Source organism: Bombina bombina, chromosome 1, assembly GCF_027579735.1.
Source record: "Bombina bombina isolate aBomBom1 chromosome 1, aBomBom1.pri, whole genome shotgun sequence".
In the NCBI taxonomy this organism is placed as follows: Eukaryota; Metazoa; Chordata; class Amphibia; order Anura; family Bombinatoridae; genus Bombina; species Bombina bombina.
In genome coordinates, this window is record NC_069499.1 from 739000927 (window position 1) to 739027394 (window position 26468).

Below are 26468 nucleotides of genomic sequence, written 5' to 3' on the forward strand. Positions count from 1 at the left end.
ATTCAGTTCTTGGCTAAATCCTGCTGCTTCCACTTTAAAAACATCTTTAAAATTAGACTTTTCCTTACACAAGACACAACTAAGATTGTAATCCACTCTCTCATCCTTTCCTGCCTTGACTACTTCAACTCTGTCCACTCTGGTCTAACTAGCTGCCGCATAGCTCCTTTACAATCCAAAATGAATCCCTCTGCCAGGCTCATCTGCTTTACATGTCGCTCTTCATCTGCTGCACCGCTCTACTAATCCCTTCACTGGCTTCCTCTTGCCTCCAGGATTAAACACAAAATTCTGACTCTAACATACAAGGCCCTTAACTGCACTGCTCCCCCTATATCTCAGACCTTGTCTCTCCATATTCTCTCCCTCCAGTCCCCTTCGCTCTGCTCACGACCTCCTACTCTCCTCTACTCTTGTTACCTCCTCATACTCCCGTTTACAGGACTTCTCCAGACTGTCTCCCATCTTGTGGAACTCTCTGCCTCAAGCGCTCCCTAAAGATTCTACTGGTCAGGGGCGCATACAACCTACACTAACCTTTCCTTATACCAGTTCCTCTCCTCCATTGCTATCCCCTTGAACCCCATTAGCATGTAAGCCTAAGAACCCAACTGTTTGGAGATCACCTTTTTAAGAGCTGACTACAACAGTGCGACTCTTGGCAGGGCCCTCTACGCATTTGATCCCTATAAATGTTACCTTGCATACTGCCTATGTTTATAGCGCTGTGGCATCTGTTTGCGCTCTACAAATAACCGATAATAATAATAATAATTAAAAAGGGATTATCTATCTTTTTAAACAATAAAAAGGTTGGAGTTGACTGTCCCTTTAAACAGTGTCTTTCTAACAACTTCACAACACCACCTGGACAGACACTTGCTATGCTTAATACACTACATTAAATTTGACTAAACTGCATTAAAAACAATATATTTGCAATACTATGTTTGAATCTGTGTCCAAATCAATTTAGAAAACTGAGCAAAAAGTCTCCTGCTTGGAGAGAAATTGTAATGCAGACTTTACAGGGGCTGAACTTTTTTTGAATGCTCAATGAAAAAGGGTAACATGTCCAGCACTGCAAGATCTATCTTATTTCTAAGATCTCGCAAAATCTTTGGGGACTTTTCTTTATCATTATATTGCAATGTAGGTGTTTAGCAAGATAAGCAGCTCTCAATCTTATATTTGATTTTCTGAAGTTCTTGAAGACTGCGTAGATAATTTTGCCAGAACTGAGAGCTTTAAATCATCAGACCCATAGTCATGGAAACCCAGGACGCTGTACTAAAGCATTCTTTGGAACAACAGACTAGTTTGACTTTTAATGGCTATATTGTGAGCATTTCGGCCTATGTCAATGGCCCTTACTTACAGTAGTTCTATAGGACATACTTAGAGAGGTACCTTTTATCCTATTATAATCAAACTGATTTTGGTGCCAGATTCAATTTTAAGGTTACAAATATACTGCTGTTAATGCAATTCGTATGCAGCACACATGGGGTATTTAGGTTTTTTATGTTTAAGTTTACTGGCTTTGAAGAAGGAGCGTTCTGAAATGTCACAATTTGATTAATAAAATATAACGGTTTAAAGGGACAAATAATACCTTACGATTACAAGATTTGAAAATGCTGTAAATACATTTATACTTTGCTGCATTTGTGTTTCAGTAACCAAACTCCACTCACCACTTATTTTGAAGAGTCAATCTGGACATGTTACCGGAGAAGCACGCCACTGCCAATATGTTTGCAAAATATTCATTATTTGAAGCTCCTATTATGAAAATCTATGATGAAGCCAATTATGGACAAATATGTGGCAGGATTAGGCTTGTGACACCAGTTGTCAAAATCGGAAAACTCTTATGTTTCTTATTTTTATTTTTTTGCACTGAAATTACTTTAAAATGGGCAAAATAAATATTAAAAGTATATAGCAAAGTTGTTTTACTACACCTAATTACATTTTTTTTTTAATCAAAATGTTAAAGTGTTTACGGTCCTAGTGAGTACCTACATAGGTGTAATTTTTATTTATACACACACAGTATATTTATACATATTTGTTTTTCTTAACAGGTATTGTGCTGAAAAAAGAACTACACTTTTTGCCTATATGCATGTGGAGGTGTACCCCTGTGTGAGGTGTCCTTATCAGCCAGTAAGCAACAGACACTCTAGTAAGTGGCACAAAACTGCACTTCCTGTTAGTTATAAAATGAATTCAAACAGTTTTAACTTTTTCTTGTTAAGTGTATCCAGTCCACGGATCATCCATTACTTGTGGGATATTCTCCTTCCCAACAGGAAGTTGCAAGAGGATCACCCACAGCAGAGCTGCTATATAGCTCCTCCCCTCACTGCCATATTCAGTCATTCTCTTGCAACTCTCAACTAAGATGGAGGTCGTAAGAGGACTGTGGTGTTTTATACTTAGTTTATTTCTTCAATCAAACGTTTGTTATTTTTAAATGGTACCGGAGTGTACTGTTTATCTCAGGCAGTATTTAGAAGAAGAATCTGCCTGCGTTTTCTATGATCTTAGCAGAAGTAACTAAGATCCTTTGCTGTTCTCACATATTCTGAGGAGTGAGGTAACTTCAGAGGGGGAATAGCGTGCAGGTTTTCCTGCAATAAGGTATGTGCAGTTAAAATATTTTTCTAGGGATGGAATTTGCTAGAAAATGCTGCTGATACCGAAGTAATGTAAATAAAGCCTTAAATGCAGTGATAGCGACTGGTATCAGGCTTATTAATAGAGATACATACTCTTATAAAAGTGTATTTTAAAACGTTTGCTGGCATGTTTAATCGTTTTTTACATATGTTTGGTGATAAAACTTATTGGGGCCTAGTTTTTTCCACATGGCTGGCTTGAATTTTGCCTAGTAACAGTTCCCTGAGGCTTCCCACTGTTGTAATAGGAGTGGGAGGGGCCTATTTTGGCAGTTTTTTTGCACAGCAAAAATTACAGACATCCAGCTTCTTCCTGCATGATCCAGGACTTCTCTGGAGGGCTCAAAAGGCTTCAAAAGTCGTATTGAGGGAGGTAAAAAGCCACAGTAGAGCTGTGGCAGTTGTTGTGACTGTTTAAAAAACGTTTTTGTCATTTGTTATTCCGTTTTTGGTATTAAGGGGTTAATCATCCATTTGCAAGTGTGTGCAATGCTCTGCTAACTTATTACATACACTGTAAAAATTTCGTTAGTATAACTGCATTTTTTCACTGTTATTTCAAAATTTGGGAAAATTTGTGTTTCTTAAAGGCGCAGTAACGTTTTTTATATTGCTTGTAAACTTGTTTTAAAGTGTTTTCCAAGCTTGCTAGCCTCATTGCTAGTCTGTTTAAACATGTCTGACACAGAGGAACCTACTTGTTCATTATGTTTGAAAGCCATGGTGGAGCCCCATAGGAGAATGTGTACTAAATGTATTGATTTCACCTTAAACAGTAAAGATCAGTCTTTATCTATAAAAGAATTATCACCAGAGGGTTCTGTCGAGGGGGAAGTTATGCCTACTAACTCTCCCCACGTGTCAGACCCTTCGCCTCCCGCTCAGGGGACGCACGCTAATATGGCGCCAATTACATCAGGGACGCCCATAGCGATTACCTTGCAGGACATGGCTGCAATCATGAATAATACCCTGTCAGAGGTATTATCCAGGTTGCCTGAATTAAGAGGCAAGCGCGATAGCTCTGGGGTTAGGAGACATACAGAGCGCGCAAATGCTGTTAGAGCCATGTCTGATACTGCGTCACAGTATGCAGAACATGAGGACGGAGAGCTTCAGTCTGTGGGTGACATCTCTGACTCGGGGAAACCTGATTCAGAGATTTCTAATTTTAAATTTAAGCTTGAGAACCTCCGTGTATTGCTTGGGGAGGTATTAGCTGCTCTGAATGACTTTAACACAGTTGCAATTCCAGAGAAATTGTGTAGGCTGGATAGATACTATGCGGTGCCGGTGTGTACTGACGCTTTTCCTATACCTAAAAGGCTTACAGAAATTATTAGCAAGGAGTGGGATAGACCCGGTGTGCCCTTTTCCCCACCTCCTATATTTAGAAAAATGTTTCCAATAGACGCCACTACACGGGACTTATGGCAGACGGTCCATAAGGTGGAGGGAGCAGTTTCTACTTTAGCAAAGCGTACCACTATCCCGGTTGAGGACAGTTGTGCTTTTTCAGATCCAATGGATAAAAAATTGGAGGGTTACCTTAAGAAAATGTTTATTCAACAAGGTTTTATTTTACAGCCCCTTGCATGCATTGCGCCTGTCACTGCTGCGGCGGCATTATGGTTTGAGGCCCTGGAAGAGGCCATCCAGACAGCTCCATTGAATGAAATTATTGACAAGCTTAGAACGCTTAAGCTAGCTAACTCATTTGTTTCTGATGCCATTGTTCATTTGACTAAACTAACGGCTAAGAATTCCGGATTCGCCATCCAGGCGCATAGGGCGCTATGGCTTAAATCTAAATTACTCAACATTCCTTTCAAGGGGCAGACCTTATTCGGGCCTGGCTTGAAGGAAATTATTACTGACATTACTGGAGGCAAGGGTCATACCCTTCCTCAGGACAGGGCCAAATCAAAGGCCAAACAGTCTAATTTTCGTGCCTTTCGAAATTTCAAGGCAGGAGCAGCATCAACTTCCTCCGCTTCAAAACAAGAGGGAACTGTTGCTCATTCCAGACAGGCCTGGAAACCTAACCAGTCCTGGAACAAGGGCAAGCAGGCCAGGAAGCCTGCTGCTGCCCCCAAGACAGCATGAAGGAACGGCCCCCTATCCGGAAACAGATCTAGTTGGGGGCAGACATTCTCTCTTCGCCCAGGCGTGGGCAAGAGATGTTCAGGATCCCTAGGCGTTGGAGATCATATCTCAGGGATATCTTCTGGACTTCAAAGCTTCTCCTCCACAAGGGAGATTTCATCTTTCAAGGTTATCATCAAACCAGATAAAGAAAGAGGCATTCCTAAGCTGTGTGCAAGACCTCCTAGTAATGGGAGTGATCCATCCAGTTCCGCGGACGGAACAAGGACAGGGATTTTATTCAAATCTGTTTGTGGTTCCCAAGAAAGAGGGAACCTTCAGACCAATCTTGGATCTAAAGATCTTAAACAAATTCCTCAGAGTTCCATCATTCAAAATGGAAACTATTCGGACCATCCTACCCATGATCCAAGAGGGTCAGTACATGACCACAGTGGACTTAAAGGATGCCTACCTTCACATACCGATTCACAAAGATCATCATCGGTTCCTAAGGTTTGCCTTTCTAGACAGGCATTACCAATTTGTAGCTCTTCCCTTCGGGTTGGCCACTGCCCCGAGAATTTTTACAAAGGTTCTGGGCTCACTTCTGGCGGTTCTAAGACCGCGAGGCATAGCGGTGGCTCCGTATCTAGACGACATCCTGATACAGGCGTCATGCTTTCAAATTGCCAAGTCTCATACAGAGATAGTTCTGGCATTTCTGAGGTCGCATGGGTGGAAAGTGAACGTGGAAAAGAGTTCTCTATCCCCACTCACAAGAGTCTCCTTCCTAGGGACTCTTATAGATTCTGTAGAGATGAAAATTTACCTGACGGAGTCCAGGTTATCAAAACTTCTAAATGCTTGCCGTGTCCTTCATTCCATTCCACGCCCGTCAGTGGCTTAGTGCATGGAAGTAATCGGCTTAATGGTAGCAGCAATGGACATAGTGCCATTTGCGCGCCTGCATCTCAGACCGCTGCAATTATGCATGCTAAGTCAGTGGAATGGGGATTACTCAGATTTGTCCCCTCTACTAAATCTGGATCATGAGACCAGAGATTCTCTTCTCTGGTGGCTTTCTCGGGTCCATCTGTCCAAGGGTATGACCTTTCGCAGGCCAGATTGGACGATTGTAACAACAGATGCCAGCCTTCTAGGTTGGGGCGCAGTCTGGAACTCCCTGAAGGCTCAGCGATCGTGGACTCAGGAGGAGAAACTCCTCCCAATAAATATTCTGGAGTTAAAAGCAATATTCAATGCTCTTCTAGCTTGGCCTCAGTTAGCAACACTGAGGTTCATCAGATTTCAGTCGGACAACATCACGACTGTGGCTTACATCAACCATCAAGGGGGAACCAGGAGTTCCCTAGCGATGTTAGAAGTCTCAAAGATAATTCGCTGGGCAGAGTCTCACTCTTGCCACCTGTCAGCGATCCACATCCCAGGCGTAGAGAACTGGGAGGCAGATTTTCTAAGTCGTCAGACTTTTCATCCGGGGGAGTGGGAACTCCATCCGGAGGTGTTTGCTCAACTGGTCCATAGTTGGGGCAAACCAGAACTGGATCTCATGGCGTCTCGCCAGAACGCCAAGCTTCCTTGTTACGAATCCAGGTCCAGGGACCCGGGAGCAACGCTGATAGATGCTCTAGCAGCTCCTTGGTTCTTCAACCTGGCCTATGTGTTTCCACTGTTTCCTCTGCTCCCTTGACTGATTGCCAAAATCAAACAGGAGAGAGCATCGGTGATTCTGATAGCGCCTGCGTGGCCACGCAGGACCTGGTATGCAGACCTAGTGGACATGTCATCTCTTCCACCATGGACTCTGCCTCTGAGGCAGGACCTTCTAATACAAGGTCCTTTCAATCATCCAAATCTAATTTCTCTGAGACTGACTGCATGGAGATTGAACGCTTGATTCTATCAAGGCGTGGCTTCTCCGAGTCAGTCATTGATACCTTAATACAGGCTCGGAAGCCTGTCACCAGGAAAATCTACCATAAGATATGGCGTAAATATCTTTTTTGGTGTGAATCCAAGAGTTACTCATAGAGTAAGGTTAGGATTCCTAGGATATTGTCCTTTCTCCAAGAGGGTTTGGACAAAGGCTTATCAGCTAGTTCTTTAAAAGGACAGATCTCTGCTCTGTCTATTCTTTTGCACAAGCGTCTGGCAGAAGTTCCAGAAGTCCAGGCATTTTGTCAGGCTTTGGTTAGGATTAAGCCTGTGTTTAAAACTGTTGCTCCCCCGTGGAGCTTAAACTTGGTTCTTAAAGTTCTTCAGGGAGTTCCGTTTGAACCCCTTGATTCCATTGATATTAAACTTTTATCTTCGAAAGTTCTGTTTTTGATGGCTATTTCGTCAAACATCTGCCCTGTTTGTCGTTTACTCTGGACAGAGGAGAGGTCAAAAAGCTTCGGCAACCTCTCTCTCCTTTTGGCTTCGGAGCATAATACGCTTAGCCTATGAGACTGCTGGACAGAAGCCCCCTGAAAGGATTACAGCTCATTCTACTAGAGCTGTGGCTTCCACCTGGGCCTTTAAAAATGAGGCCGCTGTTGAACAGATTTGCAAGGCTGCGACTTGGTCTTCGCTTCACACCTTTTCAAAATTTTACAAATTTGATACTTTTGCTTCTTCGGAGGCTGTTTTTGGGAGAAAGGTTCTACAGGCAGTGGTTCCTTCCGTTTAAGTTCCTGCCTTGTCCCTCCCATCATCCTTGTACTTTAGCTTTGGTATTGGTATCCCACAAGTAATGGATGATCCGTGGACTGGATACACTTAACAAGAGAAAACATAATTTATGCTTACCTGATAAATTTATTTCTCTTGTAGTGTATCCAGTCCACGGCCCGCCCTGTCCTTTTAAGGCAGGTCTAAATTTTAATTAAACTACAGTCACCACTGCACCCTATGGTTTCTCCTTTCTCGTCTTGTTTCGGTCGAATGACTGGATATGGCAGTGAGGGGAGGAGCTATATAGCAGCTCTGCTGTGGGTGATCCTCTTGCAACTTCCTGTTGGGAAGGAGAATATCCCACAAGTAATGGATGATCCGTGGACTGGATACACTACAAGAGAAATAAATTTATCAGGTAAGCATAAATTATGTTTTTTTGCCATGTACACCCATTATAATATACACTATTTTCTATATTTTTTAATAAAGTATGCAGAATTGTAATATAAAAGTATTTTTTTAAGTGTACATGTAAAAAAATAAAACAGTAAATATGCACATAAGCAAGTAAATACAAAGGAATTCCCTGTCCATATTGGCCATAAGATAAAGTGGAGGGATTGGGTAAAATGAGGACAAGGGGACACAGCATCTGTAACCAGATTAACCTACTGAGTGACAGCCAAATTTACATTTTAGCACCAGTACATTTTTTTTTCTTTTTTTCGATAGCATGTTACATGTGTTTGCTAAAATATTTTAAAATGTTTCTTTTTTTTTCTTCTTCAGTATTTCAGTTCTAAAATTGTTACTTTTAATAAAAAAAAATTGCAGAACCCACAGCCTACAGGCTTTCACATCCATTGGTGAATTTGCTTACACTAATTGCTTTGAGTCACCTTTATTGTAATGGTAGATTTATTGAGCTGCACTAGAGAAGGTTTTAGCTATGTTGCTATGGCAGCAGCCAGGCTGAGTTACAGAACACGCCATAGATCCTGAAGGCCATTAGGTGCTGTGTTTTGTGGAATGTACCAAGTCGGCACAGCAGAGGGAGACAGGAAATTGATAATGTTAAAGCTCTGTAGTTAAAGCTATGTCAAAGAGACTTATATAAATATTGCACAAGCAAAAGGTAATACAATAGAAATAACTGTATCCTGCTCTTAGTGTAAGAGTGCAGAATAGTTTGTGTAACCCTTATCTTCTGCTTTCAATACATATTTTGTTGTGTCTGATTGACATTTTACCCACCCTCTAGGTAAATAGTTTAGTCCCACATGCACGTCCCAGCAATGAAGTTATGTACGTTGGGCGTGCTTTAATTTGGTTATGCCTAGTGATTTCAAGAGCCAGGCTTTAAAATGGCGGCATTCATTATACACCCATGCTAAAACCTCTGCCAGCAGTCTGTCCGTCTTGCTTACTGCTGCTTCTGCTTCTTACATATGGCATTCTGCAGCTGAACGCAGAGTCTGCTGGGATTTGCTAGATCAGCATAAAGCAAAAGGTAAGGCTGCTTCTAACTTTATATTATTTGTCTCCTAAGCCCCTTAGAAAGTGTTGGGTCTATGCTTTTTTTTTTTTCTTCGCAGCTCTGGCGTTCCTTTTTTTCAGTTATTCTAGTATACTATTTGAGCAGTGTAAGTTGTCAGTGCCACATGTTGTTACAGTAACTGTAGAAATGAATACAGTCATTTAATATTAGTTCTTGTTTTATTTATTAGCTAATAGTGGCTGTGCATAGGCACAAATACCTTGCTTCATATTGCGCACATTGATTTTTGTATATAGCCAACATTATTTTCTGCTGTGTGTCTGCTGCTGAATATGATCTGCAGTGACATCCTGTATTTAAGTTTTTTTTGTTTTGTTTAAATGTATGGAGAAAAGATCTTCACTGGTACTTTGCTGCACTTTTATTCTGTAGTTATCATTTCATTTTTACATTGCTATGGCGCAGTGTCCATAAAATGCACACACAGTTTGTGGGAAGGGCATTTTTTCTTTAACCCTTAATATTGTGCTTACTTTAATGTATTTTAATATTTTTAAGTGTTTATTACATACGTAAGTATTTTATTTTTTTCTTTATTCCCACTTATATATTACAGTACATTTTTATATATATATATATATATATATATATATATATATATATATATATATATATATATAGTATATATCATTTGAAAATGATATATATGAAAATAAGGCACAAAGAAATAAATATAAAGTCATCTAAATTATCAGTTTATTTGCTAAAAGAAGGTATAAAAGTGTAAAAAATGTAAAAAAAACTTGGTTTCTATATGTATTCTGACTTTAGCAAAATCCGCAGAAACTACATAATTGCTTATGAGTGGGAGATTTTTTTTTTTCTTCTCTCAAGCCCAGTGTGCTCATGCGCAGTTTGGCAGCTTTCACATCTGCACTGTATTCTGCCTGGAAACAAAGAATGGTATCCAAGCTAAGGTGATGCTTTGATTACTTAACCCTCTCAGTGCACCAGATGAGCTATGCATTGCAGAACTACAGCTGGAGCAAGACCAAGCAGGTGTCTCATAAAGCTCGCAGTCAGGAGTGATAATGAAGTGGTTATTTAAACATGTTAAAAAAACTACTTATACAATGCAGCCTTAGAGTACAACAGTGCAAGGGTTAAATTTAATATGCCTTGCTGATGGTTGTGTAAAATTACATTTTATTTTTCAGCAAAATTGCATGTTTAAGAAAATAAAATATTTTTTTAATTTAGTTGGATGGGACACATATGCTAATATACTTTTCTATATAAATCTACAATTCTTTCTTATATTGATTATATTTGTTACATACTTATTGATCCACAATATTTAGCTCCTTTTTACTCACTGCAATTATTTACAAACCTTTGTAATGTATCTGTCATAAAGCATTGTTTACAATGACAGTGCATTCATAAAAAAATACCAAATAATCCCACCAATAACTATAAAATAACACTAACATTCCAAAAAGTTACACTAAACTGCTTTTATCTCAGGGAGGAGAACAGTAAACTTCTCTTTTTTAAAACTTTTTTAACCAGTGCCAACAAAAGGGTTAATAATATCTTTCCTTTCTATGATGAATCATTCTTAGCTGTATCTGTTCTATCCTGCTGAGCTACCAAAGCGTGACTGCGCGAGGCTACATCTAAATATTGCAGACTGATCAAAGTTTATTGGAGAATAAAAACCCTCCTGTTGTATCAGTTCTGTTTACTATGTACAAATAAAGTGTGTGTAGAGGAGGGGATTTTAGGGATTTCACATCGTGTATGATGTGAGCACTGCAAATTTGACATTTACATTCAAAATATTTAGTTGTACATGGGACTTGTGCTTCAGTAAGAAATATAAGTTATATCCACAACATTTTCTGTGTATTATCATAATAAATCCGGGCAAATTAAAAAGGTTATAGAAAGGAAATATAACAAAAAACATAATTTGACGGCTTTCTGTTGTGAATGTGTTGTGCTATTTGGGTGCACAGTCAAGGTGAAATTTCCCTTATGTGGAATGGTTACTCCGTTATTGCTGTAGGAATGGGGCTTTTATAGAGAATAATATCCTGGAGGTAAGTGGAGAAATGATCTGAGTCTGTCCTTCATTGCCTGTAACCTTGCCCTTAGATCCAGGTATCTCACGGTCTGAAGCGTTGTCTCTCTGCAATACATGTTCCAGCTTGAAAGAAGCATTTCTTATTTAAGGCTCCTCCTAAAAATTATTGTGCCGCAGATGATATACCCCATGCAGAGATTTGTCATTTTTATAAATGCCCTCTTAATCAGAAAGCAAAGACTCAATGACTCCATGTAAAAGATACAGAAAATGCTTAGCTATGATAACCAAAAAATAAACTTATGGTAAAATAGACAGACGTCATTTAAAAGGAGACTATAACAATGACTTTATATATGGTTTAGTTTAGTTTTGAGTGGTGTGCATGGCACGAATGGTAAAGTCCAAAAATAAAAAAAATAACATAGAAAAAAGTATTTTAAATCCATTACATTAAGGTACTATGACTTCAAACAGTGCAGAGTAACACGGTATAAATAAACAAATAGATATTTAAAGACTCTTAAAGGGATAGTCTGGTCAAAATGTAACTTTAATTGATTCAGATAGAGTCAAAGGGGTCGATTTATGAAGCAGCGGATGCTGCTTCGACCCACTCTGCTTCAGTTCCACCTGAAGCAGAAGTTAAGAAGCAGCGGTCCTAAGACCGCTGCTCCTTAACTCGTCAGCCACCTCTGAGGTGGCGGACAGCAATCAGCCCGATTGAATACGATTGGGTTGATTGACAACCCCTGCTAGCGGCCGATTGGCTGTGAATCTGCAGGGGGCGGTATTGCACCAGCAGTTCACAAGAACTGCTGGTGCAATGATAAATGTCAACAGCGTATGCTGTTGGCATTTATTGATGTGCAGCGGACATGATACGCTACATCGTATTATGTCCGTCCGCACAATAACAAATTTACCCCTAAATGTAGCCACCAAATAATCAGGCGCTTCCCAGGTTCTGAATCAAAAATGGGGTGGCTCCTAAGATTACATTCTTGATTTTTCAAATAAAGGTACAAAGAGAAGGAAGAAAAATAGATAATAGGAGTAAATTAGAAACTATCTGAATCATGAACGTTTCATTTTGACTAAACTACCCCTTCAACAACACTTAGGGCCTGATAAAGCTCTCCTCTCACGCGAGATGACCTAAGAAGTCTCGGCAGTAAAGTAAAGTCCCTCAAAGAATTTTGGAAATACAGTACAAATTTTACCTAGATATAGACAGGCAGGATGCTGTATGTGAAGGAGAGACTCCTATACTACAATATAACAACTAAAAAAATCCCCAAAATGTTGTGTGATTTCTCTCCATTGGTGTGAGTTTTATGACACCTGAACAAATAACATGGAACGTTAGTGTCAGGATTTTTCGGACACTGTATTTAGGTGAATTCTGGGTGGAACTGGAGTTAATGACATTAGCATGTTATTACTTTGTAATGCAGAACCTCAAATGATACAGGCTTATTTGTGAGATCATGTCAGAGTGTTAGCTGGTAAAAAGGCAACTGGCTCCGTACTGATAAGGAGATAGTCGATGGGCTCGATTAACAGACGCTTGTAAGGTAGCTGAAGGGCTGCGTTATAAAGGCGAGATCATGTGTTAAATTAATTGAGCCATGTTTCACATATCATTCTGAGTGTATCATTAGTGAGTGTTCCAGCCACTAGCATCTATAATTAAAGGAGCATGAAACCAAACATTTTTCTTTCATGATTTAGATAGAGAATACAATTTTAACAATTTTGTAATTCACTTCTTTTATATAATTTGCTTCATTCTTTTGGTATCCTTCATTGAAGAAGCATCAATGCACTACATGAAGCTAGCTCAACATTTCAGCTGAGCCAATAACACAATGCATTTATATGCAGCAACCAATGAGAAGCTCTTGAGCCTACCTAGAAATAAATTGGAAAGTTGCTTAAAACCATTAAAAATTGGGTTTCATATCCTTTTAAGTGCCTAATATGTTAGGTTCTCATTTCATGTATGAAGTATATTGCTCAATGGTTAAAACAATTATATCCCTGCAACAACTTTGGAAACACTTAAAGACGAATATATATGTCTGCAAGTGTAGAATATTTGCATACCTCTTTTGTTATAGAAAAGTAGTCTCAACCAGAGACATCTCGGACACCGTGCAGGCAGAATGAGATGCTGACCATAATTTCTCACCTAAACCTTGCCCCCACGTATGGAGAATTTATAAAGACCATTGCACCTGTGATGTATCTAAGCTCAAGGTCATATCTCGATACTTCCAAACTAAGAAAGTTGTCTCTTTCCTTCCATGTTTCTTTTACTTTTAAAAAGTTTTCTTTTTGCACATATGTTAGAGTGGGCTGTTTTATAGAGGGCACTTTCTCCCGTTTTGTTTATTTTGTAAGATTTTAAAGGCATTTTGTAATGCTGATACCCTTGACAATGGAACGCTTCAATGCGCATAGTTAGAGCTAGACACTTCTTCGTTGATTATAATGGAGAGTGATTCACAATTTGCAGATGTTACACGGGACAGGTACAAATCTTTACGAATTCCAGAAATTTTGAATTTTGAGGCTATAGCAATCCCCCCCCCCCCCACCCCCACCCAGCAAGATATTATTTTCAGAAGATATTATTTTCACAAATAGGTTTTATTCATACTAGACCACTGAGTTTTATCTAATGGAGAAATTGGCATGACAATCTGTGCTCAGCACTGATGTAGCAGTGGTCACAGGCCCTTTTTAAAGTCATTAAATAATTAGTTATCCTTTCAGTACTTGCTGGGAAAGTGATCAAGCCTGTTATGTCAGTATCCACAGTGAATTTGCTTGTATCTTCTTTCACTCACTGATGTAGAAGGCAGTGATTTAAATGTGGCATATAACCCTCAAAACTTCCCAATGCAGCAACAAGGCCTCTCCCCAGAACTTGTTAAATTTACCTTTAGCAAAGTAATATATCCCATAAACACCTATTCTTTATCTCCACATACCCTTTTCCTGCTTGACCTACTGTTTCCTACACACAATAGAGGTAAATATGTTTGTCTTGTGTGCAAACTAAGACACAGACGTAGCCCTTACATAATCTACAAATGCATAATAAAAATACAATGCAATAGAACGTACTCTATTGAGCAGCTGCAGTACAAAGGTAATAAATGTCAGCAAAACAGAAAAGTAAGATTCTGCAGATATTAGTCTCACTGAATTCAGGTCACCAGCCCTTAAACAATTGGTTTTGAGATCACTTATGCTTTCAGCAGTGAATCAGAGTTACAATTCATAACACTTTAGTGAATGGTTTTGCATTGCTTGTTTTTTACATATGTATTACAATTTAACGTGGTAGCTGTGGTTTAACCCAGTTTCTCTCAACCTTCTTGTACCAAGTACCCCTACTGGCAAACATATTTGCGCCAACTGCAACATGTAAATATTATAAGTAAAAAAAAAATTTGTGTCACTTTTACATAGTGCCCAATGTGATAAGTTGGCACTATATATATATATATAATATAATCTCTTTTCAGGATTTTTTTTTTAAAGATCTGTTTGTATTGAAAGCAAATGCTGCAAATCTTTAGAGTAACACATAATAAAGAATACAATTTATAGAGAAAACTCACAACAGACTTCTATTTGTTTAATATTTTGTCCCTTACATTAGCACAAAAACATCTTATGGGGAAGTGTTATTTCTGCATTTCTGCTTCTAGTATCATCACATATGCAGGCTCATTTCACTGGGGTATACTTTGATAGACTTTACCTGGCACTTTTACTAAAGTATTTTTTCTATGTGATATCTCACTGTGTCCCTCCTATATGGCACATATATGTTCATGGTGATGCACGTTACCTGGCACTATTTCTGTGACACACTTTATATCAGGGTCTCTCATTTCCAGTCCTCAAATGTAACTAACTGGCCAGATTCTAAGGCTGTCCATACCTGAGCACAGGTGAGTCAGTGTCAGTGAGTAGGCAGCTGACCAGCCCGGCAGGGAATTAGAATCTGGCCGGTCAGGGATGCTCAAGGGTAGAACTGAGAATCACTGATTTCTGTGATGCATAGAATGTTTACATTAGCTGCATTAAGGTAAACAAATATTGAAAGGGCAAGAACTAGAGTACACAAACACATTGCCAATGTTACTGGTACCTGCAGGGGTACATGTTCCACAGGTGTAGAAACAAGGATCTGACCTATTTGATGTAAAAAATAAATATACTTAAATATAAAATGATGTGCTAATAATGGAAATCACAATTTTCTTCAGCGTGACCATCAGGTTAGTGCATCTTACTCAGCCCATACAGAATTTTCTCCCTTTAAAATAAAAATGGCGTTGTGGAGAGCGAAGCTGGTTGTTAGTAGGATTGCTGCATTGGTTTTATAAAGACTATATGTGCTGTGCTGGGCAATAAAGAATGGATCTACTTTGTTTCATCAATATATTGATTTTTTTTAATGTGTCCAGCCCGCAAGAACATTAGTCTATAGAAATTTGACGCACTGCCCCAAAAACTTGGATGGCATTATTTTCCTGTACTTTTATAAAGACATAAAGGTGCAAAAAGAAAATGCTCTAAAATGTTTGAATATTTTATTATTGCACTGTTGCTTGTATATAACTATGTGTTTAACCCCTGCAAAGTGATTAAACACAGTTAAAGGAATACTAAACCCATTTTTTTTTCATGATTCATGCAATTTTAAGCAACTCTATAATTTACTCTTATCAATTTTTCTTCATTCTCTTGCAATCTTTATTTAATAAGCAGGAATGTAAAGATTAGGAGCCAGCTTATTTTATGTTCAGCACCATAGATAGTGCTTGCTTATTGTTGGTTACAGTTAGCAAACCGATAAGCAAGCACAACCCAGGTTCTCAACCAAAAATGGGCCGGCTCCTAAGGTTTACATTCCTGCTTTTTAAATAAAGATAGCAAGAAAACTAAGAAAGATTGATAATAGGAGTAAATTAGAAAGTTGTATAAAACTGCATGCTCTATCTGAATCATGAAAGAAAAATCTTGGGTTTAGTATCCCTATAAAGTCAGCCTCCAGGGCAACAATGCACTACTGTGAGCCAGCTGAACATATCTGGTGAGCCAATGACAAAATACATATGTGCAGACAAACCAATAACTATATGGAACCAGTAGTGCATTGCTCTTTTACCTACCTAGGTATGTTTTTCAACAAAGGACACCAAAAGAACAAACTAAATTTGATGATAAAAGAATTGAAGTCTCAAAACATTGTTTGCTCTATCTGAAGTCACATGCAAGTTCCTATAAATATTATTTGCTAAAATCTTAGCTATGAATTCTATATATATATAATTTAAAAAGTTTGACTTCTTGTTGCATGAAGATCCAAATTATAAAACTTTGTCATAACCAGGGTTTTAAGTTATCTACAAACCTATCAAGTTATCCAGCTTCTTAAAATATATATATTTTCCAACAAAACAGTCTTACTTGATACAAATTTACTGCTGTTTTTGTTTGCGCAATAGTTCACCTTTCCTCTAGCCGCTAGGGTCAGTTGCATAGTATTTTCTAGTCTAGTCAGTTAGCAAATAGCACTTGGCATTAGTTACATGCTTTTCACTAATGAAGCAACATAAATTATGCTGGTGAAAGGATCATTATGTATTGAAGCAATATATTAGCCAACGCAAAACAAAATTCCAATCGCACATTGCAAAAAACAAAGGATACTGAGATATTGCGAAACTGATTTACTGTTATTTTTATGTAAATAAATTCTATTATAAAACACATTATGTATAGGGGTAGTACATCATGGTTTATTTTACAGAAATCCTACTTATTCCAGGTGTCGGTTGATTAAAAATCTGTTGATTAAGAAATTTCAGCTCAATATGTAATTTATATTTTTAATATTAAAAACGTATTTGATGACAAGGTGAAATGAAAAATTCATGTATGTGCAGCAGCATAGATCCAATTCGTTAGTGCAATGCGGCTAAACTGATTGTACAGACTAGTTAACTTGTAGTGCTGTAAAACAAATTCTCTGTTTTTTTGTTACAAAATCTGAGCTTTCCAACTGTAATAATGACTCCTTAAACACTTTGGCCTCTAGTTATGAAAGTCTGGCGGACCTGATCCGCCAGTGCGGAACAGGTCCGCCAGACCTCGCTGAATACGGCGAGCAATACGCTCGCCGTATTCATCATTGCACCAGCAGCTCACAAGAGCTGCTGGTGCAACGCCGCCCCCTGCAGACTCGTGGCCAATAGGCCGCCAGCAGGAGGGTGTCAATCAACCCGATCATACTCAATCGGGTTGTATTGTTACGATGTCTGTCCGCCTGCTCAGAGCAGGCGGACAGGTTATGGAGCAGCGGTCTTTGTGACCGCTGCTTCATAACTGCTGTTTCTGGCGAGTCTGATGACTCGCCAGAAACACGGGGCATCAAGCTCCTTTTGGAGCTTGATACATATGCCCCTTTGACTTTGTGATGATAGTTTTAGTAAGAATTGATCTAAGTATACATTACTATTAAAGGGACATTGTAGTTCAAAAATCTCATGCTCCAATTAATTTGAGTACGTACATTTTGCACTATTTAATGCAAAAAAGGTAAAGTCTAACCGGGAAGCAGCAAACACTGAAGCGCCTAAGCTGATTGGCGGGGTTGTGCGACTGCTCATGCCAATTTGCTCATTGGCTGTTTCCCACTCGGGACCAGCAGTCCCCTACAGTTTCTGTGTGGGACTTTTTTTATATGTGATTTACCTGCTTTGTGGTGGTTATTAAAAACAGTGATCCAAAGGTGAAAGTATTACAAAAGAGAACAGTGATAAGAGTTGGAAAAGTATTAACATGCACAATATAGCTGAAAGCCCAGAAAATTAGGAAGCAAAATTGATTTGCCCTTTCGATATGTGCTAATCAAAGCCACTGCCTCGGACAAAAATACTAGGGCCCCTGATGACAGCTGCTCTACACAAGGGTCCAAGGCAGCTCTCTAGCCTATAGCTACTACAATGTGGTTTTCTTCCTGGAATGTATGGGAGAGGTGCACAAGCCAGTGATTTTTCTAATCTTCCATTAAAGTGATGGTAAACGATCATTATGGAATAAATCAGTGTAACTATGGTAAAAATCTAACCCACTTTCATTCATGATTTTTTTTTCTCTTCAAAATAAAAGTGTTTTTACAGCTAATCGCTCCGATTTACTAATACCACTCCTCCTCCCACAACAATCTACACCTTTTTTTTATTTAGTGAAGTTTCTTCATCCGGCCAATTGATTTTCTGGCCTTTTGGCAGTCAAGTCCTTACACAGCACATCCCTTGAATCAATTGCGCATGTGCTTCTTTTTTCCTACGGATTCCTGACTCCGCCGCCTAAAGGACAGAAAATCAATTGTCCGGATGAAGAAACGTCACTGAATAAAAAAACGTGTAGATCGTTGCCGTGAGACAAAGACTAGAATACTGTACAATCCCAAAAAGTGATTATAATATAAAAACAAAGATATTAAGAGCATTTCTGGAAATTCCGATTGTGATGTCAGATTTCTTGTGTTTCCTGCAGATCCTGTTAGCTGTACGAGACATCACATATCTGTCTATTAAATGCAAGAGAAAAAGATACATTTGATAACAGAAATAAATTGAAAAGCGTCTGCACTTTCTGAATCATGACAGTTTAAATTTCACCTCCATCTTTAATTCTGCCCACACAATTGTGTCCCTTTTAGCTGTGTTGATTAAAGCTTTGTTCATTTATATTAATATTAATTCTAGTGTAGAGCTAATGAATATTCTGACAGATACAGAACACACCTTACAGGGCAACAAAGAACTATGTATTGTGCACCTCTTTGTAATTATCAATATTTAAATAAAAGGGATCTTGTAATGGTTACAGATTAGTTGGCATATGTAATCAGACTCAATTACAGTACATGTTCTACCAGTGATCTGATACTGTAAGTAAAGGGAAGCAGTCATGCACACTATAATCTTGCTATCAAATATCTTGCAGCTTTTCTTTAGCCTCTGGTTAGTCCAGTCCGATGTACTCTTGAGGGAACTTTGATGGCTGGAGAACATTTTAGTTTTGCTTTAGAGCAATTGATATTTTACTTGAGTATTACATCAGTTTGTTTAAAGGGACATTTAACTCAGTTTAAATTCGCATTCCACTTAAAACTGTTATTTTGTTCGAAGTCAATGCATTGTTTTGCAGGCCTAGGACATACCCTTTAAAAAGCCTGTTGAATGCTGTTTACCGTACTTCCAGTGTCGTGACCAATTAGGACCATCTAAAAATGAGCTGCAACACCAACCAGCCAATCACTTTGCCTCATGTAGGAGGGGCAGAGTTCTCCTTTGAATATAATGCACTCCAGCAAGTTTTAGAGTTAAATTGCAGGATAAGGGATCATAAATAATGAAAGTGCACTGCAAAAATGTCTAATTGTGCGTAATTAAAAATATAAATGGATATGAAATCCCAAATTTTTCTTTCATGATCAGATAGAGCATGTAATTTGAAACAACTTTTTAATTTAATCCTGTTATCACATTTTCTTTTACAAACTACTGGCAGTTTTGTTTTAACTTATGTGAAGGGTAATAGAAAGCAAGTCTAGAGCTGCAACAACTAATCGTTATAATTGATTATGAAAATAGTTGTCAACGAATCTCGTAATCGATTAATTGGTTTGCAATTAGTTGGTCTGTGCACGACACCAGCTGCTTTACTCCATTGAGCTCCTGCACATGGTGCTGTGTTTTATGGTTATGCCCTTAGCCTAAAAAGGACGTCTACAGTTAACTTTTACTGGACAGTATAAGTTTCTTTTTAAGTTTACAACTACTCCTGACTTATGTGCAACCCAGAAATAATAGGAGTCATCATTAGGATTGTTTATATTAAATCAGGTAATTTGGGACTATGCTTTGCATGATATAGTGCCGAGCTTATTATTTACCCTTAGCCCTAGATTGATGGGAGTTATTTACACTTAGCCCTAGATTGATGGGAGTTGCTACTTGAACTGATGGGCACTATTATCTGTTTGCACAATTATTAGCGGATTGCTTGGTATTGCTGATTATATGTACTGTATGTGTATGGCTTTGTCCTGTTATTGATATAAAGTCCTTAGCGCTCTTTACTTTTTTTTTTTAATTATTGTTTTTTTATATTTTTACTAAATTGTGATATGTACCAGATTCAACCTCTATAATTATATATCTGTTATTTTTCGAGCGGACTAGATATTTTCCCCTAACCTTATAGCTGTTTTTTTGCCATTGCATATAGATATTCACAATATTTTTTATGTTAGAATGAAGTCCAGATTTACTTTGAGAGTCCCCTTGCAAAGGTGGAAAACACACCGGGGCCCATTTATCACGCTCCATATGGAGCTTGAAGGGACGTGTTTCTGGAGAGCCTTCAGACTAGCCAGAAACACCAGTTATGAAGCAGCAGTTTAAAGACCGCTGCTCCATAACCTGTCTGCCTGCTCTGAGGAGGCAGACAAAGATCGTGTGAAATCAACCCGATCCAATACGATCGGGTTGATTGACACCCCCTGCTAGCGTCCGATTGGCCGTGAATCTGCAGGGGGTAGTGTTGCACCAGCAGTTCGCAAGAGCTGCTGGTGCAATGCTGAATGCTGAGAGCGTATTGCTGTCCGCATTCAGCGATGTCTGTCGGACATGATCCGCTGATCGGATCATGTCGGACAGACATTACATAAATAGGCCCCACCGCATTGGTCAAGTGCTAACAAAGATAAATATCCCACTTTGGCGAAATTTGCAAAACCCTAATTATGCATCTCAGACAACTCAACACCATGGGGGGGATATTTATCAAAGGTCTGGCAGACCTGATCCGACAGTGCGGATCAGGTCCGCCAGACCTCGCTGAATGCGGAGAGCAATACGCTCTCCATATTCAGCATTGCACCAGCAACTCTTGTGAGCTACTGGTGCAGCGCCGCCTCCTGCAGATTCACGGCCAATCGGCCACCAGCAGGGGATTGTCAATCAACCCGATCATACTCGATCGGGTTGATTTTAGGCGATGTCTGTCCGCCTGCTCAGAGCAGGCGGACAGGGTTATGTAGCAGCGGTCTTTAGACCACTGCTTCATAACTGGTGTTTCTGGCGAGCCTGCAGGTTAGCCAGAAACACGGCCCTCAAGCTCCATCCGGAGCTTGATAAATGGGGCCCCATATCTGAACGCCTCTTCTCTACTGCAGGCAACATAGCTTGCAAAGAGAAAGCCAGTCTCAGCCAGGAGCATGTGAACATATTGACATTTTTGCATTTCAATGCAAAGTTTCTGAAAGAGTAAATAACAGAATGTTATAAAGAGTGATAGTTTACCTTTTCTAGTTCTACCTCTTTTCAAACAGTTTGTGGTTTTGTTTTGCTTAATTTTCAAAAAAATGTGTTCTGCTGTTTAAAGATTGGACAAACAGTTGTGTTAATGTAAAGTTTTAGTCTAAAGTTTATTTTATAACCCTCAGTATGTGGATTTTATTTAAAACATAGGAAACAATTATTGATTATTTTTTTTTATCCGATTAATCGAAAAAATAATCGGTCCATTAATCGATTGTGAAAATAATCGTTAGTTAAAGCCCTAAAAGCAACATAAGCAAAACTAACATGTATGTGCTGGCTGTTTCTAATTTGCTAGGTCTAGCTATGTTGAGGACGTGATCAGTTCTTCTGTTAGGCCCCCTACCTTTTTGTCACAACTAAATTAACGTATTAAAGTACATTCTTGCTTGTTTTTAGTCCTACTGTATAATTGCTTCTTCAGCAATAATAAATTACTGTTCACAATAACACAACAATCTCGAAATTGGAACCTCATACAATGTTCAAACCATGAGATAGGTTAATAAACAACGGCAGAAATATAAAAGACAACACAAATCCTCAGACTTACAGATATGAGGACATAATCAGTCCAATACGCTTTGCGATTGGCTCTGATGTGTTTAATTGCACATAGTTAGTCAGTTGTGAAGTTACAATGCACTTCTGATCCGGAGCTGAACATTTTGCTGGTTGGTGGATACCCACATATGCTGCTCCTGATTAGCTCAGCAGCCGTGTTCATCTCCAGACTAGCTGTGCATAGCTGCTCATCATTTTATCATTGCTCTTTTGCAATTTGCAGAACAATCACCAGGTAAAAGCTACCTCTGTCCCACTATAACTGCTTCCTCCTATGAATGCTAATGCTGTAGCGCATTAGAGCATTTTTCATTGTTCCGTTATGTCCCTTTAACTAGTTGTGACATTTTTTTAATAGAATATCTCACACAAGCCTACAATAATACATTTGAAATGTGATTGCATTAAATTTGGGAGGGTTTTCCAGTTCTTTCTAATTCTTATATCCACAGGAAGAGGAGTAAAATAAGCTGTAGATTTATCTGGCTTTTTTATATAATGCCATGTTGCTGCTTTAATAGAATTTGGGAATTGCACATTTTTTAAGCTGTTCTTTTCCTATTATTATTCTGAAGTATGATAACTGCATTTTGCTCACATATCTGCACAAGTTGCATGTGAACAAATTCACTTACGTTTGTAAGATAACACAGTAATACGAAGATTAGCATTCTATTAAGCTAATCCAGTTATAGCTTTACAAAATCACAGGCACAAGCCTAGAATGGCCAATATTAACTTCTGTGTCTTTTTCACAAAATCTTGCATTTGCTTGCTGGATTACTGTAATGACAAATTGTCAGCCTCACTAGAAAAAAATAAATGGTCTTGAAACAGACTTTATAAGCATGAAATTGAGTACTCAAGAGCGGATGTAAATTTAATATGATTTAAAAAAATTGGTTATTTGCAAAGAGCAGTGCACATTTGTAATGCACTAAAATATAACCATAATTATATTCTCAAAGAAAGAAACCATGTTTTTTTTGTTTTGTTTTTTTTTTTCATAAAAACTTATGCTCTTAAAGGACCAGTCAATACAGTAGATTTGCATAATCAACAAATGCATGATAAGAAGACAATGCAATAGCACTTAGTCTGAACTGCAAATGAGTAGTAGATTTTTTTTAAAATAAATTGCAAAGTCTTGTCTATTTCCACTCCCCCTGTATCATGTGACAGCCATCAGCCAATCACAAATGCCTATACGTATATGCTGTGAACTCTTGCACATGCTCAGTAGGATCTGGTGACTCAAAAAGTGTAAATATTAAAAGACTGTGCACATTTTGTTAATGGAAGTAAATTGGAAAGTTGTTTAAAATTGAAGTTTTATTTTGAATTGAGTGTCTCTTTAAATGTTGAGAGGACGTAGTTTTGTTTTCCAAGAGACAGAACTAGAAATGAAAACAACCTCACTTCCTGCTTTTCCCACCTGTTAAAAAAAAAAAAAAAAAAAAAAAACTACAATAAAACTGGTTCACTTGGCATCCCAGTAGCATAGCTTGCAGCAATGTATTTGTTTACATCTGGGCAGTTCTAGTCTATGGTTCTCCCTTTACCGTATCAGCCAATCAGCCACAGTGTTACAGATGAGGCTTTTATTCCTGAGGGAGAAAATGTAAGATCCTGAGCTACTGATTGACTGTTTTATTATTTCTCCGGGATAAAACCTAGTGTGATCTTAATTTCTCGGTTATTGGAATATTGGTTGAGCCTGGCTGCTAAAGCGTTAACCTTCAGCTTCTAGTCACAAAGCTGGAGATGGGGGATATTATATCTGTTAGTGTATTATGAAACATTTTACTGAAATAAATAGGCTGCTGTTTTTTTTATCTTCTGTTTTTTCCTGCCTTTAATGTCTATAGTTGTGTGAAATTTCACACATGAAATGAGAACCTATGCTAACAATGGCAGCCGCATTCTCTAAGCACAACCACTATGGGCTCGATTTATCATTCATATTCTCCTATATTTTCTCCTAAAAGTTCTCCTGAGAAATAATTCCCCTATTTATCATTCAAAAATATGCTTAAAATTGGGCAAGTTCGACTGTAAAATTCTCCTACTCTGTTCTCACTCTCCTTGGAGAACAAGTTCTCCAAAAAAAGAGTTAAATTAGATATTTTTTGTGGTATTTCATATAGTTCTCCTCATTAATTCCCCTACTTACAAATGTATCATTTATATTCTCCTGTGGAGGACTGAAAGTTCTCCTGCATTAAAGTTCTCCATAACTACAGTGGAGAACAGTATTAGAAATCTATTCTCTACCAGTAGTTGTGGAAGCAGCAAAAATAGGGCTCTACAAGGTGCAAAACACACAAAAGCGCAATAATAATGGTTATTGGAGCGCAATAATAATTTATGATGGAGTGAAAATAATATATAACAGAGCACAAAAATGATATCTATTGGAGCATAAAAATAAGATATAAAAAAGCGCTAAAATTGAAGCACAAAAACAATGAAAATGTAGTTTTATTTCCTTATATGAAAGTTTGCTGAAGAGGGACGTTAACAAAGCTACTAGGAAGGCTGATGTGCGCCTCTCCTAAGGAGAGCTGCGGAGAACTGATAGAACAGAAAGGAGAATTCCCCAAATGATTGATAAATCGAGCCCTATAAATGAATGAGAAGTGTCTCTGAGACCTCAGACATGAACGAGGAGCTGACCGGGGGTATTCTGGTAGCATGGTCAGGATTTTTCACCTAAACAAATGCTAAGCATGTGGAATTCATAAAGACTCTGTCTTGAGCTTTTCTTTTAGTTTTTTAAAATTTTCTCCTGTCCATACATTAGAATAGACTGTTTTATTGAGGGTGTTTTTGTGATTCACACAGAGCATACAATTTTAAAAAAGTTTCCAATTTATTTCTGTTATCAAATTTGCTTCGTTCCCATGATATTCTGTGTTGAAGAGATACCTAGGTAGGCATCTGGAGCACTAAATGGCAGGAAATAGTGCTGCCATCTAGTGCTCTTGCAAATGGATAACATTCTTGCAAAACTGTTGCAGTATAGTGATCCAGAAATGTGCCTGCTACTAAGCATATGCCCATGCTTTTCAGCAAAAGATATGAAGAGAATGAAGAAAAATTGATAATAGAAGTCAATTAGAAAGCTGTTTAAAATTGCATGCTCTATCTAAATCATGAAAGAAAAATGTTGGTTTTCATATCCCTTTAATTTGTTTTGAAGGGGATATCATGATTCTAGTAGCACAATGTAGGGGAGTTTGTCCTCTGCGCCTGGAGGTAACCAGAGATGCTGCTCCCCGTGATTATAATGGAAATTCACTAGTAACTTGCAGATGTGATGAGGGCTGAGGACAAATCTTTTTGAATTCCACAATATGTTGCAGTGTTGTGGCAATTCCCCCAGTGAGAGAGTAATTTTACTAACAGTCGGCTAGATTTGGAGTTTTGTCAGTAACGACCCGAAAAACTAACGCCGGCTTTTTTCTGGCCGCACCATAAAAATAACTCTGGTATTGAGAGTCCACATAAAGGCTGCGTTAGGCTCCAAAAAAGGAGCGTAGAGCATTTTTAACGCAGCTTCAACTCTCAATACCAGAGTTGCTTACGCAAGCGGCCAGCCTCAAAAACGTGCTCGTGCACGATTCCCCCATAGGAAACAATGGGGCTGTTTGAGCTGAAAAAAAACCTAACACCTGCAAAAAAGCCGCGTTCAGCTCTTAACGCAGCCCCATTGTTTGCTATGGGGAAACACTTCCTACGTCTGCACCTAACACTCTAACATGTACCCCGAGTCTAAACACCCCTAACCTTACACTTATTAACCCCTAATCTGCCGCCCCCGCTATCGCTGACACCTGCATTTTTTTTAACCCCTAATCTGCCGCTCCGTAAACCGCCGCTACTTACATTATCCCTATGTACCCCTAATCTGCTGCCCCTAACGCCGCCGACCCCTATATTATATTTATTAACCCCTAATCTGCCCCCCTCAACGTCGCCTCCACCTGCCTACACTTATTAACCCCTAATCTGCCGAGCGGACCGCACCGCTATTATAATAAAGTTATTAACCCCTAATCCGCCTCACTAACCCTATAATAAATAGTATTAACCCCTAATCTGCCCTCCCTAACATCGCCGACACCTAACTTCAATTATTAACCGCTAATCTGCCGACTGGAGCTCACCGCTACTCTAATAAATGTATTAACCCCTAAAGCTAAGTCTAACCCTAACACTAACACCCCCCCAAGTTAAATATAATTTACATCTAACGAAATTAATTAACTCTTATTAAATAAATTATTCCTATTTAAAGATAAATACTTACCTGTAAAATAAATCCTAATATAGCTACAATATAAATTATAATTATATTATAGCTATTTTAGGATTTATATTTATTTTACAGGTAACTTTGTATTTATTTTAACCAGGTACAATAGCTATTAAATAGT

At 38.5% G+C, this 26468-nt stretch overlaps 1 protein-coding gene across 5 annotated transcripts in view; it reads left to right on the plus strand.

Moving 5' to 3' along the window:
• Nucleotides 1-8789: 8789 nt before the first annotated feature.
• LOC128645924 (muscleblind-like protein 2) overlaps nucleotides 8790-26468 on the plus strand; it is a 310829-nt gene continuing 293150 nt past the window's right edge. For 2 of the 5 annotated variants that reach the window (XM_053699258.1, XM_053699256.1), the window contains exon 1: nucleotides 8790-8964. The gene's annotated coding sequence lies outside the window, so the exon portion shown is untranslated. The remainder of the gene's footprint in view (nucleotides 8965-26468) is intronic. The other 3 variants (XM_053699259.1, XM_053699260.1, XM_053699261.1) reach the window with 2 other exon arrangements.